The following is a 19,070-nucleotide window of genomic DNA, read 5'->3' on the forward strand; positions in this document are numbered from 1 at the left end:
GGAGGTAGTTCCCCTGTGACGACCATTTTTATTTTTTAATAACAGAAAGAGAAAGGAAAAACAAATGAATTAAAAAAATAATCTTGTCTGTCAAACAAAAAGTCGGCAAGCCAGGGAATGAGACTCGCTCTGGCACCAATTTTCACTGCTTTGTTGACTACTGTGGTGGGGTTAATGAGGTGTTATGCCTTTGTGAAGTCAATGACAGTGGCTGCAACAGATTCCTCTTTTCTAAGTTGGTGTAAATGAAGTCTGGCAGGCTGATTAGGCAGTGGGTGGTGGAGGATGTGTTCAGGTTGCCAAACTGCTGTGTATCTGTGTTTGGTGCTGTGTCTTCATTAGTCCATTCAGCAATAAAGTGTCTGTGAGTGAGGTGGAGGGAATGAGGGGCAAGGGGTGACCGAGGATGAGATTGAGGGATGGAGTGGAGACGTATGTGAGAGAAAGGGGTGTAAGTTGGGGCTGGGGAAGGGCAACGAAATGGCAGGGGACAAGGCGACATAAAGGTGATTTGTTCGTGGCTGCCCCTTACAGGATTGAGGTATCTGGCAACAGATAGATAGACAGACAGATAGAGAGAGAGATAGATGTCCTCCTAGGTGGAAAAATGAAGGTCTTATGTAAGGTGGAGCTGAGCCTGGAGATCTGAGGTGTCTACTAAATTGAAGTGTCCGCAAATGATGAGTTCTGAGGAGGGGTACGTAAATGTGTAGTGTGTACCAGATGCTGCAGCAACAGATCCTTGGTGGCAGCTCGCAGCATATAAGAAAGTCGGCAAGGCGAAGGTGGTGAGGCAAGGTAACATACTATCTATAATCAGATGCCCTAATCCCGTAGAGTGGCCGTTTGTCTTTAACCTATTTGTTTTACTGGAAGGGACACTGTCCCCATCGCCAACCCACTTGTTCACATTCAGGGAACACGTATTGGTTGGTATATGGTTACCACCCAGCGTTAAAAATGGTTTCCTGGCTTACAGGAAACCATTATGCTTGTCACTCGATGTAAAGCCACCTGAAAATGAAAGAAGAGTAATAAAAAGTGACGGGAAAGATGGGAGAAATACGAAAAGAGGAGGACAGACAGAAAAAGAATGACAAAGGTGAACGAAGAAGTAGACAGCACTACATCAAGGTAACAAGCACCCACAAAACCTCCACATCAGCTGCAACTGTGATACTCAAAGGGGATGGGCGTAGCGCCAATTTCAAAACAACACCACACCTTCACTTGTTCGTGTCGTGCATACATTATGAAAGAAATCGTAGTTTTGAATGTGTAGTGTCCTCATTTGCCACGCCTCTGCGATGGTAACGATGCCAGGACGTATGGTGGCCATCACTGTGGTTAGTTCACCTAGCTTATTGTTCAAGGATGTTACAGTCGAAGCTATTAATGCACGTAAACCGTACCACTGGGCACTTCAAATGCTTGTATGGCGAAGTGTGTGTGTGTGTGTGTGTGTGTGTGTGTGTGTGTGTGTGTGTGTGTGTGTGTGTGTGTGTGTGTGTGTGTGTGTGTGTGTGTGTGTGTGTGTGTGTGTGTGTGTGTGTGTGTGTGTGTGTGTGTGTGTGTGTGTGTGTGTGTGTGTGTGTGTGTGTGTGTGTGTGTGTGTGTGTGTGTGTGTGTGTGTGTGTGTGTGTGTGTGTGTGTGTGTGTGTGTGTGTGTGTGTGTGTGTGTGTGTGTGTGTGTGTGTGTGTGTGTGTGTGTGTGTGTGTGTGTGTGTGTGTGTGTGTGTGTGTGTGTGTGTGTGTGTGTGTGTGTGTGTGTGTGTGTGTGTGTGTGTGTGTGTGTGTGTGTGTGTGTGTGTGTGTGTGTGAGGCAATTTTTTTGTGGCCACCCCTTTTGGAATGAAGGCGTCTGGTAAGATAGATAGATAGATGGCAACATTTAAATCCTGCCATAGGAGGAACATAGCCCCATCAAAAATAAGAGGGGCTCCTTGAAGAGATAGTACGACGTTAGCTGAGAGATCACTGCTGTAAAGAAATTCAAGTGTGGAGTGGAGGAATGGACGTGTTCTAGCCATAAGAGGGTTAACTTCCTATACAGTACTTCCCAAGGCCAGTGGAGTAAGGGAAAATGGAGAAGATTGGGGGGGGGGGATGAGGAAATGGGAGGAGGGATAGGGAGACGACGATGACGGGTGGGTGAGCGGAGCAGACACATTTTAAGTCATCAAAATGGACCTACGAGCTATTGATAAGAAAATTCAGACCTCACTGCAAAAATTACTGGTGGAATACAGAACCCTTGAAATAATACGTACAATAAGAGGGATGTTAGTTAATTCACATTTAGTTGTTTCTTGTTCGCCTTAGTAGTGCATATATCTGTGAATGCACTGTACAATATAATTCATGCTACAGAAGTTCCATATTTATGCTGTGTTACTAGAAGTAGCAGGCATACGCAAAATTAAGACGTTATATTTCCAGTTTCATCCCCTTCCGAAATGTGGAGACGCACATATTTTTCGCAGACATTGCATATACAATACTCGAACTCCTGCATTCACGGCTCACCATTGATAATACCGGTACGAATAACAGATTCTTGTAACCTCATCTGCGTAGGGATGGAGGTCAGAATGATGCTGATACTGAAAAACAAATCACCTCTCGTCCTCCTACATCTCAAAGATACAAGTTGTCTGGAATTTCTAAACATCTCTTTCTTAGCAATTATACTATATATATACTGCACATTACACTCCAGTATATGCCCTTGATGCAAACTATGTCCACATAAAAACCATGAAAACACAAGATGATATCAAGCTTAAAATATGATGAATTAATCTCCAAGGCCACAGAATACGTTCCTTGGATGCGTTCCTGGCAACGTAGCCTCTTGCTCTCTTCTCTTCAATACACCTTTCCTCCTCGATCAGTCTCTCATCTCCATCCCACTATCCTTCTATTTCTTCCTTCAGTCTTCTCTCCCTAGTTTCCCTCCCCATCCTCTTACCCCCACACACCCCTCCTCCTCCTCGTTCGTTCCTTGCCCCCTCCCGCCTCTCTTCCTCCACGGACATTCTCTCCCCCCCCCTCTTCCCCCAACTCGCCGCCTCATCTCTTCTTGCCAGATCTAGTAATCTGCTTTACCACACATTGAACTCCACATAAATGATCTGAAACTTTGTCAAAATATACACAAAATACAGTAAATACAGTAGATGTAAATGTATTAGTTCCTTCATACACAAGTCTAAAACGATTTTTGAGCAGTGTATGACGTCCTGGGTGTTAATACGATGATCAGCCAGTTTACTTCAACCATCTCAGCCACAAACACACCCTTTAACTCTGTTCTTATCTACCTAACAACAGTTGGGCATAATTACAATAACATATGAGTGAATTACAAAGAAAAAAGTATAAGTAATTACCTCATTTTGCACAAGCCAAGCTGCAGCATCAGCTAACATCTCCTCTCCTCAACGTTTGGTGAACACTGGCGCAGATGCAGACTGCAGAGTACTTCTCAGTTCCCACCCGAGAAACTCTCGAGATAGAAATCCTGCCGCTAGATGGTGCTGAATGAGTACAGTGCACGAGAAAAACGGTCGGGGACCAGGGTAAACTTTATCAGTACTCTAAGGCTCCTATATTCGCTCACAGCTTCACAAAATCGACAGGTTTTAGCTGGAAAAAAACATTAAAAACTGCTCCGACCACGAGAAGGTTAATGCCACAATAGATCACGACCGGCCAGCCAAATACAAAAGTTCGTTCGCCTCGCCCGCGTCTTCTCCCTTCTGGATTCATAGATGCTTAGGTGATACGTAGGGGACAAAAGTGTACTCGCATATGATCACCCAAAGATGATTGATAACATGCATCTCAGTCCACTACGTCTACTTCAGGCACATATGAATCCAGCAGTGAGAATCACATGGTGGATAAACGGATGTACCTGTATATATTGTATCGTAACAAAAAAGAGTTAATGTGTTTAATCCTAGTTTCTTATTTACAAAACAGATTCCATTTAGCCTACAGGACACATCTCAGGACGCCAACCCCTTCAGCACCATGACATCTCTTACATCCTGATTTCCCTAGAGCAGAGGTGGGGAACGTCCGGCCTCCGAGCCGTATAAGGCTACAGTTGATTTTAAGCTCATAATTTTGTATGGTCCGAGATTGATGTTTAAAATATCCTAATGGCCCTTAATAGGAGAAAGGTTCCCCACCTCTGCCGTAGAGTCTAGACGATTTTGTGTAAGTTAGGAAGGACTTTTATATTCTAATCCTCCTAACATCAGACGATTTTATTTAAAGGGTGACTGATGTGAATCGGATTTTTAAGGGTTCATTTTGCTCCAGCTCGAGACAGTAGGTTAGTTTTTCTCATGTTCAGTATTTCTTGTCTTTAATTATATTTTAACTATACATTTTTCACTTACGCTTGCCCTAAAATTGACTTCTCCCACTCCAGATAATTGAGTTGTAGCCACACATTACCACTAGAATATGATGCCAGTCACAAAGAGATGCTTTGATGGAAAGGTGTAGAGCCATATTATTATCTACCACTTTGCTATGCGAAATAAGCGGGAAAACTATTAAAATCTGGACCAAGTTAAAGCGAAAAACCCTTATATCATTAACTTCAGCTTTTCCATGACGTATCTTTTGGATATTAAATTGTCGGTTTTGATTAGACTTTTGCATGTCACTATCACAACTTTATCCTGAATAAGTCTTGGAGTCTGAAGAAGGATTACTGATTTTATTTATTTTATTCAGACGATTTTACACCGCTTAGAGGTGGACCCTAGTGGAAGATAATGAAGGTTGTATTTAAAACCTCACGTTCGAAGTCTATTCAGGGTTAGGGCTGGGCGGGGCAGTGAAAGGCAAGGTAGGGGATTGCAAGGCAGGGTAGGGCAGGGCAGGACAGGGTAAGGTAGAATAGGGTAGGGCAGGACAGGATAAGGTAGAGTAGGGTAGGGCAAGGTAAAGCAGGGCTGGGCAGGGCAGGATAGGGCAGGACAGAGAAAGACAGGGCAGGGTAGGCAGGATGGGGCAGGGCAGGGTAAGGCTGGGTAAAGTAGGGGAAGGCAGGGCAGGGCAGGGAAAGGCAGGGAAGGGCAGGGCAGGGAAAGACAGGGCAGGGTAAGGTAGGGTAGAGTAGAGGAGGGCAGAGCATGGCTGAGCAAGGCAAGATAAGGTAGGGCGGGGTAGGACATAGCAGGGTAGGGCAGGGCAGAGCACGGAAAGACAGAGTATGGTGGGGCAGGGTATGGCATGAAAGGGTAGGGTTGGGTAGGCCAGGACAGGATAGGACAGGAATAGGTATGTTTGGGTAAGGCAGGGCAGGGTAGGGCAGGGCTGGGGTGGGCAGGACAGGGCAAGGTAGGGTAGGGCAGGACAAGACAGGGCAGGGTAAGGCAGGGTTAAGCGGGGCTGCGTAGGGCAGGGAAAACAGAGGTAGAGCAGGGCACAGTAGGGTAAATCAGATTAGGGTAAGGCTGGGCAGGGTAGGGCAAAGGTAGGGCAGTTCAAGGTTCGGCATAATGGGGGATAAGGCAGGGCAAGACAGGACAGGGCAGGCAGATCAGGGCAGGATAGGACATTGCTGAGAAGATCAGGGCAGGGCAGGACGGGGAAGTACAGGATAGGGTAAGGCAGGGCAGGGTAAGACAGGGTAGGGTAGGACAGAACTGGGTAGGGCAGAGCAGGGCAGGGCAGGGCAAGGCAGGGCAGTTTAAGGAGGCCGGGGTAGGGTACAAGGAAGGGCAGGGCAAGGACAGGGCAGGGCAGGACAGGGTATGGTAAAGCAGGCCGGGCAGAATAGGGTACGGCAGCATAGTGCAGGGTAGAGCAGGGCACGGCATGGTCGGGTACAACTTTTCGAGCTGGAGAGGTTAAGTACAGCATCCATTAACCTTTTCATACTTTGAGGAGCTGGAGTGGGACGCCTTCACGTGGTGGCATCGCAAGACTTAAGTGAAACCACTGTCTGGTTGCAAATACGACAATACGTCCCTCAACTCCCTCCCTATCCTCCTAATTGGAGATATGATGGACTGTAGGAGGGAAGAAACGGGGGATGCTTACTGTACGGCCATAGCATAATCAGAATCAGAACTTAAGCATTGATTTCTGATTTACGATTATACATGCTTTTTTTCAACTATTCAATTAGGTCCTAATACTATGGGGAAAGATGTCGCTGAAGGCCAAGCAAGAATGTGTCTCCATTTTCCACAAGAAACAGCAATAAAATCCGTTTTCTTTTATACGTCTTTCTGAGAAAACGGCATATTTAACGGTAGCAATACTAAAGTTAACTGAAGAGGGTATACGCACCTTTATTCTAGCTGGACTTATATCTGCCACCTCTACACCTTGAATTTCTAGCTGTAAATAGAGGAGATTAACTCCAGAACACGTTGACTCGCAAGACTGTGCTATAGAAAGGCTACAGAGTGGCAGCATATCTTATTCAGCCACAGAGATACTGTACAAGAGAAAAAGCTACATAATGACAAAAATCTCTGCCATGTTAATGTGAAAGGACTGCACTCGAAGAGGTAAGGAAGAAAGTATTTTACCTGAAAAGTATGAGGAGTGGATGAGGTGAGAGGATGTGGATTTGGTGCAAGGATGATGATGTGTGGGAATGAGGAAAGAGGATGTGGTGTGAGGATCAGGATTTGTGAGGATGAGGTACGAGAATATGGTGTGAGGATGAGGATGAAGCATGAGGGTAAAGATGAGGTGTAAGAATCAGGATAAGGTGTGAGGATCAGGATGTGGTGTGGGAGCGAGGATGGGATGTGAGGATGAGGATGAGGACGAGGTATGAAAGTGAAATATGAGGATGAGGGTGAAGATGAGGCGTGAGGATAAGGTATGAGGACGAGGTGTGAGGATGAGGAGATGGAGGCTTTGGAGTAATACCTATCAACTACACAAAGGCCATTATGGCGGACAGTTAATATCCATTAAGTCACAGTCTTCCCCTAGAATGCCACACGCAACAGCCTAAGTTACAGCCATGTCCCTAATCAGTTACCTGCAGAAGAAAATGCAAAAAGAACATAATCCCTTAGTAAGGTAAACTTTTGTACCCTTCCTACCTCCAAACGATCTGTGTGGGAGGAGAATCTTCATAGTGTGAAAGATAACAGTACTGAGAACAAAGCCAAAGACAATTACTGAAAAATAAAACTGAAAGATAAAAAATATACCTAGTAACAAAGACAAAATAAGCAGTAAAGTCCAGTAATAGAAAAAAAATCGCATATAGGCTAAAGCCTCACACGATTCCTGTAATATATGCTCTTACAATGACGTAAAAACAGCGACCGTGAAGCTTAAAAGAAAAAAATACGAAGGTTTTGCAGAGGGTGGTGGTGATGGTGTGGTGGTGATGTGGTCTTGACACTGGCATACCATTGATGGGAGTCGGGGGGGGGGGGATGGTGACAGTGAAAATGACCGTGTGGGGAGTTTGGGGGCCGTGAGAGTGATGGTGATTGTTGACTTTGAAGAAGTTCATTGGTATGGTGGTTGTTGTGATGATGATGATTGTGACAGGAGTGGCTTGGGGGTAGTGACGAGGGGTGTGAAAATTCCTTTCTTCTGGGGAGTTTGGTGACAGTGAATGTGATAGCGATAGTTTTGGTTGATGATGGTTGTAGTACAGGTAGTTGAAGCTGTGATGTCTGCAATAGTGATAGGTGTGATGATATTTGTGATGGTGAGAGTGATAATGGTGGTGGTGACTGATATTTGTGATGGTGAGAGTGATAATGGTGGTGGTGACTGATATTTGTGATGGTGAGAGTGATAATGGTGGTGGTGATGTGTGTGTTCGTGGTAATTGCAATGGTGATAGCGATGGGAGCAACTGCAGAGATAGTGAGGAGCGAGGATGCAAATGGTAGTTACAGTTTGGAGATGGTGACAATTGTAATGGGACAGACAAGGAGAAAGTAAGTCGTAGGGCGATAGTGACCTCCTGTGTTTGGGTGCAGTGAGGGTGATGATGATGGTGACGATGATGGCTGTGATGGTGCCGGATGTGATGGTGGTTGTTGGGGTTGTGATGATTGTAATGGTGATAACTATAACAGTGCCGATATTGTGCTTACAGGGATGGTGGTGACCGCTTTGATGATGATGATGATGGGTGTAATGGTGTTAGTTGTTATGACAGTAATGGTGATAGCTCTGATGGTGATAGTTGTGATGGTAACATGTATTGCAGTGTAAGTTGTAATGGCAGCTGTTGAGAGGGGGAGACGTGAAACTGAGTACTGAAACATGGAAGTGTGTTGTACTGATTGTAATTATGAATGCCGGGATAGTGATTGCTAAGACGGTGGTAATGGTAGTTGTGATGGCCTTGGGGTGGTTGTGATGTGGTGGTGGTAGCGGCAGTGGTTGTGGCTGTGGTGATAACTGTGATGGTTACTTGGATGAAGACGGTTGTGATGGTCATGGTTGAGGTTGTGATAGTTATAAATGTGGTGGTTGTGACTGTGATGCTGGTGTTTGTGATGTGATGGTGGTAACTGTTGTGGTTGTAGCTCTGATGGTGATAGTTGTACTGGTTGTAGCTCTCACAGTGGTAGTTGTATTGGTTGTAGCTTTGATGATGGTAGTTGTAATGGTTGTAGCCCTTGTGGTTGTAGCTGTGATGGTTGTCTGTAAAATGGTAGCTGTGACTGGAAGGGTTGTGTTAGTGCAAGTTATTAAAATTGAAGTTGTAATGGTGGCTGATATGGTTGTTTGGATGGAAATTTTGCCTCCTTCACTCAAGCTGATAATTTTGGTGTGACTAATGGTGATGGAAATGCCGTTTATTCGAGTCGAGTTTTAGTGGTCACGTTATAATGCTCTCTCTCTCTCTCTCTCTCTCTCTCTCTGGGTAGAAATGCTGCTTTTCTCATATAATCTCAGTGGTAGTGAAAATACGGTGATGTTCGTCAAAACAGTAGTGGTTTTAATTCATATGAGTTGATAGTTATAGTGAAATTGTTTTGACTGTGGTGAAAGAAAATATGGTGCTTGTTTTAGACGGTTTGATAGGTGTGGTGACGATGTAGTGATGTTTGTAGTAGTGCAAATGTAAGTAATTGTGATGACGGTGTTGTGGTAGTGGTAGGAGAGGGGAGGGTGATAGTGGTGACGATGTTGTGATGATGGTGCCAATGGAAATGTTGATAGTTATGGTGACAGTATAGTGATGGAGGAAATGGTGGAAATGGTGATAGTTCTACTGACTATATCGTGATGATTGTGGAAATGGAAATGTTTTTAGTTGTGATGAAACAGTTGTGATGGTGAAAGACGTAAAATCTGCTGATAGCCGTGGTGATAGTGTTGTAATAGTAGAGGAAACAGGCTGCTTGTTTGTTTCTGCGGAGAATATGACTGGGTGACATTGAGTACTGTGATGATAATGACAATGATGACGATGATGATAGGCGTGAAGGTGATGGTTGAGGGTAAATACAGTTATTGGGATAGAACGAAGGACTTCTGAGGAATGTGACATTAGAGTACTTGTAAGAAGGCTCTCTCTCTCTCTCTCTCTCTCTCTCTCTCTCATTAGGCATTTCCGTCATGAAGAGATTTTTTTTTTTATGCGAGGAAGAAGGAATCAAAGGCTGAGCCCGCAGAATGTTCCTTCCAAGAAAAAAAAAAAAACAATAAAAAAAGAGAGCCAAATTCAAGATCTGGATATTTTCTTATCCTTCCTTCTTCCAGTAAAGCATTCTGATAAGTGAATATATATCTAGAAACAAGTCAGCGCGTGTATAGCGTTTAGAAATACGAATGAGAGAGAGAGAGAGAGAGAGAGAGAGAGAGAGAGAGAGAGAGAGAGAGAGAGAGAGATAAACAGCACAGAAAAAATGCTCATCTAAACAGACAGATATATGGGTCGATAAGAAGACAGGTGGGTATTTAGTGAGGTAATTGGGTTGGTACAGAAGGTGATTACACGTTTGAATAGAACTAAAGACTGGGGCAGGAAGGGTGTGGTTACAGGGAAGGTGAACTGGTGTGGTAGGGGAGGAAGAGGACAGCGAGGGGAAAATGAAGGAAAGAGGAGAGAGAAGGTAGGACAGAAGAAGGGAACGACACTTCAGGAGAGGAAAGAGGGAGAGAAGAGGAAAACATAAAGAAAGAGAGATATACAGTAAAGAAGGAAGGAGGTGAAAACAGGAAATGAGGCAAGAAGGGTAGGGGAGAAAAGGTGACACTCCTGAAGATGACAGAAAGGAAAGATGTAGAGAAGGTGGGAAATGAAGGAGACTTGGTAAGGAAGAAGGAAAGACAAGATAGAGATGAAAGGAAGGATAGCAGGCTAAAACGAAGAGGAAGAATGCAGAGGAATAAGAACGGATGATAGAAAATGAAGAGAGAGAAGATATAAGAGAAGGGAATAAGAGGGAGGATAGTGGAGAAGAAGAGAGAGTAGAGAAAAGCATTTGAGGAGGGTCGGAAGGTATGGGAAAAGAAGAGAATATATAGGGGAAATGGAGTAAAGACGGTAGAAGAAAACAGAGTAGGCAGAGATAGAAGAAAGAAGAAACAGAGGAGTAGTTCACCGGAGATAAGAAGCAGAGTGTGTGAAATGTTTTGGGTAAGAAAAGGATAGCAGTGATGCCGGTGGAATGGAACACTGCGAGGGAAACATGAAAGACAAATGATTTGTGAAACAAGTGACGATGATAAAAAGGGAGGTTTTGATAAATCTGTCATGTCTTTTGTCTCTTTTTCTCTGCTTTAGTTTTATCCTCTTTCCCTTCGTCTTCTACTTCTTTTCTCTTCCCGTTTCTCTTCGTTCTTTCCTCTCACTCCTTTTTTCTGTTTTCTCTCCATTTTTCTTTTTGTCCACGAACTTATCACTCCTTTACCATCTGCTCGCTCAGCGCTTCTCCCTTTTCCTCTCTTCTGTCCCCTCTTTCCATTTCCCTTTGTACCTTTCTCCCTTCTCTACCGTCTCTCTCCCTTCTCAGCTTACTTTTTATCTCGTTTTCCTCTTCTCTATCTTCTGTTATCCCTTCCCGTTTGTCTGTTCCTTCTCCCTCCCTTCTAGTTTGCCTTTTCTCTTCTCTCTCTCTCTCTTCTCTTGCCTTCTTTATCCTCTCTCCTCTGCCTTCTCTCTCCGCATACATCCTTTCTCTTGTCTTCTCTTTTCTCACCCTTCTTTTTCTCGTCGCTCGCCTCTTCTGCTTTCCCTCTTTCCCTTTTTAGTCTTCTCTCCTCTCTCCCTGTCGTTCTCTCCCTCTTCTCGAACTGCCTTCTTTGTTCCCTTATCCTCTCTCTCTCTCTCTCTCTCTCTCTCTCTCTCTCTCTCTCACACCCACCATCTTCCTCCCCTCCCCCTCACCTTTCCTGCTGTGGACGGAAAGACACGTGAGGAGGTGGCTGGAGTGGCGCGTCGAGGGAGTGATTGTGGGAGGTTGAGCAGGGAAAGATGGGGACCCGACCTTCCCTTTTTTGACTACGGTGTGAGGGCGTGGCTGCCGCTGGCCTTGTGCCCGATCAACACCTACGAGGGAGATCCTGTGCTGACGAGGCTCTGACGTTGCTAGGCTGACTTTGCTGTGGCGATGATCCTGTGAATTTGTTATGGTGACGTTGCAATGAAGATGTTTGAGTTTTTTTTTTTTTTTTCTATTTTCTACGTAGTTGTGGTGAGAGAGGCATCTGTGTTTCTCCAGCGGATTTTTTACGATTCACCCTCCTCCTTTATTACCTCTTGTGCCAAAGATGGAAGCTTTACCTTGGATGCTGAAACATTATTGTTCTTAGGTATTCATTACTGAGGGCACACACACACACACACACACACACACACACACACACACACACACACACACACACACACCAGTACTAAATTTCAATCAGCGGTGACTCTTTACAAGTGTTGTGAATTATCCTCGCATAAGATGCCAGATCTAACAGAAATGTATTACAGACTTAATATGAATAGTGATCTGTCTCTATGTATATTTTATCAGTTTGTCCATCGATTTTGTTCATCATTTTGCCTATCGATTCATTTTCCTTACTTGTAACAGCAGTACCTACACCAGCATCACTTGTGGGTTCTAATAAGTGAGCTGTTATTGATAAGAATTTTGTTATCCCATTTCCCTTACTTAATAGTAATAGTAAATGATGTTAACTCCTTCAGTCCAGTGATGCAGTTTTCACTTTATTCTTCCTCTATGTAGAACAGTTGCATTCATATTTGGAAAGACTTTCTTTGAACTGGAAAGATTACGTGCATTCTTCAGGTATTCTTTCACTTCACGAGGTCTCCCTAAAGCCGAATAAAGTGTCTGGTGGTAGCAAGATTAAAACAGGAAAACACATCACAGGATTAAAGGGGTTTATTGGCAAAGTCTGAAGTGAGATTTTATGTTTCTAAATGAAGAGCTTTTTTGGTCAGGATTTTTATTTCAAGTATTTGCTCTGCCCCTCGTAGTGCAGCCTAAGCTTGAACATTTGTGTGTGTGTGTGTGTGTGTGTGAAATATTTTAACCATAAATAATAATACTGTAATGATAAGCAATTCATTAGTTACTACTGACACTAAAGTGATATCATTAGATGCCAGAATATTAGAGAGAGAGAGAGAGAAAGAGAGAGAGAGAAGAGACAAAAACTTATCAAGCAAAGTGTCTTAGTTATGTGATTAAGAGTGAACGGAAGTTATAGTGGAAGGAAAAAGAGAACGAAAAAAAAAAGCTAACTTTGAGAGAAAAACTTAAACTGGCGGGAAGTGAAAATGGGTATGACGTAATATAAAGGAAGTACTAATAGGTTAAACTGTGATCTTTTCTATTCAGATTAGTCTAAAACTGCCATCTCTCCACCCTAAATGCTGAGCTGTGGGAAAGGCTAACGCTTGAATATAATACTAATCATGAAGAAATGCTACGGAAATGAGGTACAGTCACAGCTTTGTCCTTTTCAGCCACTAAGCTGCGTGAAAGGAGCAGGAAAAGAAAAAAACATATATGGGCTAAGCTATATGAACAACCTAATATCAATGGATATAGAAAACTGATGGATGGAGGCACCTGTTCATGAAAATAAAATGGCATAATTAGCTGACTTAATCTTTAATCTACATACTCCACTCCACCACACACGAATAAGTCTAAAATTACCCGATGCTTTAAACAGTCGGCCTTGAATATTTGCACCGAGTTTTACAATGTTTAGTTAAATACTTAGATACACGTGTCACTTGCTTTCACCAAATCTAACAACGCATCACCTAAGACTTATTTCAGTCATTTATGGGAGGGTGCAGTAAGAGAAACAATGAAAACAAATTTTTTTATTACGTTCACTCCGATGTCTCTTTTTTTTTCTTCTTCTTTTTTAAATTTCCAGATGATTTTGTTTGGCTCAGGTGAGACTTTTAAGATTTGGAGTTACATATAGGTTTCACTGACCCCTTCACTATTATGGTGTACCCCGAAGCTAGATACGATTGTCGGGTAAGGACAGAGAAAGACAGAGAGAGAGAGAGAGAAAATAATGATGATGTTGATGATGATGATGATGTTGCTGCTGCTGCTACTGATAATAATAATAATAATAATAATAATAATAATAAAATAATAATAATAATAATATTAACAATAACAACAACAACAAAGAAAGAAACAAAAAAGAAAAACAGAAAGAGGAAAGATGACATCCTAGGGCTGGAGAAGCTGAAAGGGGCAATATTCTAAAAATAAGAGAACAGTATGGAGGAATGAATTTAATTACCACCGCATCCTAAGTACACATTCACATCTCAAACAACATACGAAATATTGACAACACATACCTGTACATGAATAAATAAATTCTGAGAAAAAATGAGTAATATATAACAGGAGAGGAGAGGGAAGACTGAGGATGAGATGGAGGGATGGGGTGGAGAGGTGTATGAGAGAGGGGTGTGTAAGTTGGGGGAAGGGAAACGTAATGGCATGGGACACGGAGATATGGAGGCGATTTGTTTGTGACCACCCCTTACGGGATTAAGGTGTCTGGCTATGGATAGATAGATATACAGATAGATAAACAGATACGAGAGGGAAGGATGCAGACATAAAAGAAACTTGGGAGGTAAGGTGAGCTAGAAGGGAAAGAGAGTGAGATAAGAGTGAGAGAATGAAGAGTGAGATGGGGGATGGAGAGTGACTGGAGGGAGGATTGAGTGAGTGAAGGCAGGAAGGATGGGAGGGTGAGTTGAAGAAGAGGAGGGAGAGAGGGAAAGTGAGGGGGAGGGAGACTGGCGTGAGGGAGAGCTGGGAGGGAGGGTGTGGTCGATGGATGTGTGTGTGTGTGTGTGTGTGTGTGTGTGTGTGTGTGTGTGTGTGTGTGTGTGTGTGTGTGTGTGTGTGTGTGTGTGTGTGTGTGTGTGTGTGTGTGTGTGTGTGTGTGTGTGTGTGTGTGTGTGTGACCTTGCCCGCTCCGTTACACTTCCCCTCCCTTCGTGTCCTCACCCACCTGTTTCCTCCCTCCTCACTCTTATTCTCTCCCTTCCTTCCTCCCTCTTACTCCCTCCTTCCCTCTCTCTCTCTCTCTCTCTCTCTCCCCTAACCTCCATCCAGAATCTTCCTTCATATACCTCCTTCCCCCACCTTTATCCTCTTCCTCGATCCCCCTCTTTTGTTATCTCCCCCCCCCCTCCCTCTCTCCTGTCATCTCTCCATTTATGTCCTTCCCTCCTTCCGTCCTCCATAGTCTCTCCTCTCCATCAAAACACCTTCATTTGTATATCCTCTCATCTCCCCACCATCCATCGTTATGTCGTTTCATTCTCTTTTCCCCAGTCTTTCCTTCTTACTTTCACATTGTCCTTTAATTTCCACTTCCTTTCTCATCTGCCTACTCTTTCCCTCCTTTGCATCTCGTTTTCTTTCCCTCGTATTATATATCGTCTCATTCCTTCCTCCGTTCATTTTTTGCCCTTCATTCCCATCATCCTTCCGCCCATCCTTACCTTTTCTTCTGTTCACCCCTCCCTTCTTCTTAATTCCCGGCCTCTCTTCCTTAATTTTCTTCGGTCTCATCCTTTTTCCTCTACCCATCCATTCTTCCCCCTTCTCTTTCCCTTCTGTCTTTCCCATCCTCTTTCTTTCATCCATCCTTTACCCTCTTCCCTACTCTCACTCCTTTTTTCCCTTTCCCCTATCCGTCCCTCTCACCTTCCCTCGCCTCACTGTCCCCTTCCCTCCACTGGCCCCCTTCATCCCTTCCTTCCATCCGCCACATATTTCCTGCTCTTACTCCATTTCCTCTTCCCTCCTCTGACTCACTTTTCCCCCCCTCTCACTTTTTTCTCCCATGTCCCCCAACCAACTTTTCTTCTCTTCCTTCTCCTCACGCCCCTCCCTCACACTTACCCTCCCTCTGTCCATATTTCTATGTTTTTTCCCCTTCCCTTTACTCATCCTCTCTTCTCCCCTCGTCGTTACTTCTTCCCTTCCCTCTACTTATCCTTTCTTCCATTCCCTTCATGCATCATTTCTTCCTTCCATTTCTCTTTCAATACATCAATTCCTCTTACTCTCCTCTCACTGCCTCCCCCGTGTCCCCTCCTCAGCCCCAGTCTTCTCACCTGGCCTGCCCTGCTTCCAATCAATCAGTGTGCATTCTCCCAGCAGTAAGAAGCCAGGTGAGTGTGGAGCCTGTCACGAACACTGCCATTAGCCACGCCACACAAACAGACCATCCACGTCCAGGCAATGAAGTAGTGATCAAGGTATTTGAATAATCCCGGATGATGATGATGATGATGGTGATGATGATGACGGGACCGTATTCTCTTGGTCTTAGGAGGATCAGAAGCACCTTTTCTATACTAATAAATTTTGCATGTCACACCTTAAACCCATCAACCCGTGGATATTTCATCTTATTTTACATTATTTCAGTCTGGGTAACGCCAGATAACTTTATTCAGCTATTAAAAGACATTCTCGGGTGAAGGGATAAATACTTTCTTATATACACTATGTCTAGTATCAATAAAGTTTACATAAATAACATACAAAAGAGTGTTACCGTGCCACATTCAAAAATAAAATGGTAAGAAAGAAATGACAGCGAACCTTGCAAATCAGGAGGATACGCTCATTGGATTACATTAGCGTAGGGGTGTCCATAACACGGTGGGAATGGATCTGGGAGCACGACCAATTTCCCCGTAGTTAGTTTTCCGCCGGCACTCTGGTCACCTTGCATGTACTGTACCTCGCAGATTTTTGCCTGGCTGTGAATGACGGTTTTTCCTACGCAGTCTTGCTTGTTCTTAATTCTCTTGAGTCGTTTTCTTTGTAGTCATCGGTTTTATTTTTTTCCTCTAGTATCGATTATTTACTCACCTATTTTTCTTTGGTGACTAGAATCTAATCAAGAGGAGAGAGAGAGAGAGAGAGAGAGAGAGAGAGAGAGAGAGAGAGAGAGAGAGAGAGAGAGCGGTGGGTGGGATATTAATCTTTTCCCACATCGAAGGCAAAAATCTCCTTTCCAGTAACCAGCAATGCACATCAGACCTCATACGTGACCCAGCAGTGCAAAGCCGAACTTCAGGATCCCCACGTTTTCCGGAAGGCGGTGAAAGTGAACGCAAGGCAAATGGCAGTGACAGTGACTCGGTTCGGCGGAGATGTAGGCGACGAGGGGAGGGGGAGGGGAAGCGATGATATATGTGTGTTAGTTCCAGGGTCCTCCAGTCATGAAACCTAATTGTGCTTCTTGAGATTTACGGCGATTTTGCATAGTACGTGAGAAGAAACAGAAATGTAACAGGTAAAGGAGAGAGTTAAGAAAAGACTCGTAATTATAGTCTCACCTTGGGACGCAACAGTAGCTACAGTTAATTCTGCAGACTTAAATTCATGGTGGTTCAATTACTGGATGGGAGAGAACTGGGAAAAACCATGTCAGGATAAGGCAAGATGTACCGGTATACCTGTAAGAAATCACCTTGCTGGGTAGCGGTAACGATAGCTAATTGTATAGCCTTGGAATTCACAGTGATTGGCTTACTGGATGATAAGGACCTGGGTGAGAAACGTAACAGTTTAACAGTTAAAGAAGAAAGGCCATGAAAAGGCACATGTCTGTAGCATCTACTCGAGAGACCATAGTACTGAATGACAATCCTGCAACTCGCAAATTACGATGTTTCATTTATTGGAGGAGAAAAAATAAGGATAAGACACGTAACAGGCTAAGAAAAGTTATATGCCTGTAAGTGTCACATTATAGGACCTCAGTAATGGCAGCTAACTGTACAAAATGAGTGTCACTGTGCTTCATTTACTGCATGATAAGGAAGCCAGTAAGAAATATAACGGAAAAGAATTATATTTGCAAGAGTAACCTTGAGAAGCCACAATAACGTAAGCTAATTGTGCAGTTTGAAATTTACGGTGTTTCGGCGACTGGATAAGCTAAAGGGTAAGAAACGCAACAGTTAAAAGAAGCAGGGCTAAGAAAATATTTTTATCTGTAAACGGAACCTTGAGGAACCGCATTAACGAAAACTAATTGAATTCACTTATTTCGTTCTGCCGGATGGGAAAGACTGACTGGAAATGCAACAGGTAAGGAAGTAAGGGTAGAAAATCATCTGTGTCAGTAAGCGTCATCTTGAGAAGCCGAATTAACGAATATCTAATAGCGCTGCAACAAAATCTAATCGTGCACTGTGATTCGCATGCAGGATGGGATATAACAGAACTGGAAACAGAACAGGTAAAGATGAATGGTTAGGAACAAACTAATACTGGCAGGTGTAAGCGTGACCCTGAATTAATAACGATTGCAGCCCAAATTCTACCGACGCTCTTTCATAGGTGTAAGAGAGAAAACTGATTAACAAACACAGCAGGTAAAGAGGAAAGGTCAACTCCTTCACTGGCAGGGTCTCTTTCTCTCAGACTTGATTAAAATGTCTAGATGTTGTTGTTGTTGAGTAACACCCGTAGACCCATCAACTGCAGACAAGTAACCGCTTCCACAGGGCCGTCTCATGCAGTGAACCGATGTTCCTTTGCGGTAGACAGCGCCTTGCCACAGTGAGGCGTGGGGAAGTGTGAATGTTTGGTTTCCGGATGGACGCCGCATTTGCGTCTTTCCACTCAGTAAACATGGACACCGCAGAAGCCGCCATGGCACCCTGTTATTTGGTTATATGATTATCATCAGCCACCCCTTTTTTTGGTTATATGATTACCACCAGCGTTGTAAATGGTTTCCTGAGTTACAAGAAACCATTAGGCCTGTCAGTCAGTGTAGAGGCACCTTGAGAGGAAAGAAAAGTCATAAGAAGTGACAGGATGGATTGGAGAAATTGGAGGTGAGAAGGAAAGACAGAAAAAGGATGATGATGATGAAGGAAGAAGTAAGCAGGTCTACATACACCTACTGTATGTTTGGAAGTAGCAAGAATTAAATTAAAACGAAGCCATCATTATGAAAAAGTTAATATATATTGCACTTAACCCCTTCACTAAGCTAGGTCTACCCTAGGAAGAACCGAAATCCATTGGCAGCAAGAATTAAAATGAAAAAAAAAAAATCGTTCTGAAGGAATTAACATTTAAGGATCGGGGAACGACTTTCTGTTTTGATGTGGTTAACGCCAAACGATTTTTCTTGGCACTGGGAAACCTCCCAAGGGCTGATGGATAAGAAACACCTTCGATTTATAAAATGATACATCGAAATGTTATGATGGCTGAAGTAATGAAACAACTTGCCCATCTTGCAATTAACGGTCTTTAGTTATCAGGTATAACACAGGATATGATTCAGAAAGTTCACAAGCAATGAGGATAAAGCTTAGGCTGGCTTATAATGAAACTAAAAAAAATCAAGGCTTCAATAAAAGGGGAGCAATAAATGTTGAAAAAATTATATTCGAAAGTGGAAACATTTGTTTTTTATTTTGCACCCGAAAATTCTTTGCTTTTCATCGCAAGTACAGAATTGGTGAGGAAACGTGATGAGAAATTTCAACAGGTAGTAAGAACAAAGCAAAAATGTAAGTGTCATTCTGGAGGTACAGA

This window comes from Coenobita brevimanus, chromosome 94 (assembly GCF_032717465.1).
Source record: "Coenobita brevimanus isolate Jiangsu-jjx chromosome 94, ASM3271746v2, whole genome shotgun sequence".
NCBI lineage: Eukaryota > Metazoa > Arthropoda > Malacostraca > Decapoda > Coenobitidae > Coenobita > Coenobita brevimanus.